We start from the raw sequence: 3,348 nt of genomic DNA, 5'->3' as shown, positions 1-3,348 counted from the left end.
ACAGGACAGACGCACGGTCTACGGGGCAGGCGCACGGACTACAGGACAGGTGGACGGACCACAGGACAGAGCACGGTCTACGGGCAGACGCACGGACTACAGGACAGGCGGACGGACCACAGGACAGGCGCACGGTCTACGGGGCAGGCGCACGGACTACAGGACAGGTGGGCGGACCACAGGACAGACGCACGGTCTACGGGGCAGGCGCACGGACTACAGGACAGGTGGACGGACCCACAGGACAGATGCACGGTCTACGGGGCAGACGCACGGACTTACAGGACAGGTGGACGGACCACAGGACAGACGGCACGGTCTACGGGGCAGGCGCACTGACTACAGGACAAGCGGACGGACCACAGGACAGGCGCACGGACTACAGGACAGGCGCACGGACTGCAGGACAGGTGGACGGACCACAGGACAGGCGCACGGTCTACAGGACAGGCACACGGACTACAGGACAGGCGCAAGGACTACAGGCCAGACGCACAGTCTACAGGACAGACGCATGGACCACAGGACAGGCACACCGACTGCTCAACAGCCGTACGGATCGTTACGACAGGCGCAGGCGGACGCCGGTGTCGTTGGGGCTTTACGAGCGCATTCAGGGGCTGAGGCTATGTGGCGTCGCCGGTCCTCTCACACTGGACTGCAAGGCCGTGCACCGAGGGACATTGACCTAGCACCTCTGGTTTCCCAGGCACTCCACGAAGCGTCAGCGGCACGGAAACCCTGCAGGTGGGCTCCAGGGTTTACACGCTGATCAGTACATAGACGTTTATATCAATCGTGGATTAGTTGCATGTGTTAAGAAGCAGGTGCGCCCTGGCCTGAAGGACTATTGTGCACTTGAAGTTCTATCATTGTTATGAAGCAGTGATTTTGTGGAAACGAGCTATACTTAATCGTGCATGCGACACTAGGGAAATAAAAGGAACCCCATTCCTGATATTGGTTTTTGATCCCTAAGTACAAAATCCTTGGCCAAACTCCCCTTGCTGGCTATGATCTGGTAATACAACGGCATACATCTCTCGCTGATGCTACGTAACCGGTGTTATCGCACGGAGCATTGATTTGAATAATCATAACAAAAATTACTGGTGCTTTCATGTCCAGTACTGGTGTCCAATTTACTGACTTATTGTAATCGATTTGTTATTTTTGAAAACGTTACCGGGCTGGAAAATCGTAAATGTAAAAAGATGATATTCTTATCAGCCCGCTTGTATTTAATGGGAGCTTTGCTGATATCAGGCTATTAGTGTTTTTTATTTATTTATTATTAGACTATCATTAGACTATATATTTATTGCTAGACCATTAGTTTTATTAGCATTTTTATCATTTTAGTGTTGCGATATGCCGTTCACGTCGCTGTTGAATCGATTCTGAAGTGTGGAACAGCTATCCGCATGTTTAAGAGGCATACGCGGTGGCAGTGAGGTGTCATGTGAAATGGTAACGTTTAGAAGAAATGCATCGAAATCGAATCGAAGCTGTGAGTGCACTGCATGCGCTATTTTTCAACGGTCTGCATTATTAACATGTGGCTTAAATGTTAAAATCAGTCATCTTTTCTACTTTCGTTGCCTTAGAGAGATGGGTGTGTTAAATTGCATGTGATTTGTGAGGGCTTTCTTCAACGCGTGCTTGAATCTGTTTTCATTAATATAATTTTCTTACCTAGACTGAGGAAGGAATAGAGACCATATCAAAAGTTCCGTTGAACGCAAGCAAGCTGGACGGAATATTGCATGTTTTACATGCAACCAATTGGATAGCAATGATCATAAAACCAGGCCCACTTGAGGTAAGACGCATCGTAACGTTGGCGACGCATACGCATCAGTGAGACTGACTCATCAGCGAGACCCACCGTTAATAAGGACATATATATACAACATGACGTTTCTGCGATACTTTACTGTATACAATACATGGGTGGCCAAATCGCTCGTGCTGTGTTGAGATATGCCACCGAAGAAGAATCAAGAAAGGTAATGCGAAAATTTGCTGCAAGTTAGAGATCAGAATAGATAATATTGAACATTACATTCAGAGCCGGCTTACTCAATACGAAGCGTCTTGGATCCTTGTGGTCCAAGAGGTATGTCTGTGGGCACTTTGGACACCCATCTGAAGGTTGAATTTTTGGATTATTTGATTGGAAGGTCATGTCATAGGAACCTTAAAATTTGGCACAAATGAGTTCCATACAAGTCAATTATCATGCGAATTTGGTGTCTCTAGCCCCAGTTGTTCTTGAGATCACAGGGTTCTCACGATTCTGAGGGTTCAACTTGACCTCTACCCGAGGGCGTTGTATTCAACCGACCACCCTAGCGCGTATTAAGGGGGTTTTCGGGTGTGACTCTTTGAAATGTCGTCAGGGGTATCTGAGCTCTTCGATCAGTGTCATGTTTCCCATGACGCCTTGGTGAGTGGTTGACGTCTGAGGAAAGTATTCCATATCTGTATGGGGTTTTGAACTGAAATAACCACTTCGAAGATCATTCAGTGCAGTTTGAAGCCCTTTCTTTCTCAAGACCTAAAAACCCCTAGTTGCCGAACTAGACACCCGCAAAGATGTGCAGAATCTTTCGTACAGACTGTTTTAACGTCATTCAGGTATGCTTCCCGCATAACCGAACTTTTTTTCTTCAAATTTTGCCACCCCATTGGCCATACGGTGTTCAGTGCCAGAAAGACTAAAAGCGCGTTACACACTCGCGTGCTGCCTGCTCAGGACCTGATCACTGTCAGTGGCCACGCCAGCTACGTGGGCGGCAAGTTCTGGCCCGGCAGGAGCGGCGGCTCGCCTCCGTTCGCCGGCGTGGGACGTCCCACTCCCCTCCTCTCTCCAAACGACAGTCGCGCATCTCGCCGGCCATCCTGCTGGTAGGTCCAGGCCGAGACTCGGGCTTTCCAGGGCGGCGGGCGTGGCCGTGGTCCGAGGGAGCGGCTGTGGCCCGATGCCTGCCCCCCCCCCCCCCCCCCCCTGGCGCGCATCAGCACGTCCGTAAATACCTGCTCATAAAACCTTTAGCATCTCGTCTCATGGAGGGTATTTCTCACGCGTCAATTTTGTTGTGACCTGCCAGTGGAATACGAAGCCAGGCAGCAATACGATCGAAGGCACTGCTAGTTCTAAACTCGCCTCACACATGTGTCGATCTCTAGGCGTCCTGTCAGGTCAGATCCGTAGTTCACCAACACCAGCAAAGCGCCAGCAGAAGTTCTGACGCGCGGCTTCGGCAACGGCCAGCGCCATTGCGTCTCTGAAAATACTCGGTTGAAGGGAGTGTACGGCGCATGTTGGTGTGTTAAGTGTATGAC

This window comes from Pollicipes pollicipes, unplaced genomic scaffold (assembly GCF_011947565.3).
Source record: "Pollicipes pollicipes isolate AB1234 unplaced genomic scaffold, Ppol_2.1 Scaffold_4219;HRSCAF=4965_pilon_pilon_pilon, whole genome shotgun sequence".
Classification (NCBI taxonomy): domain Eukaryota; kingdom Metazoa; phylum Arthropoda; class Thecostraca; order Pollicipedomorpha; family Pollicipedidae; genus Pollicipes; species Pollicipes pollicipes.
This window is presented reverse-complemented; position numbering follows the sequence as displayed.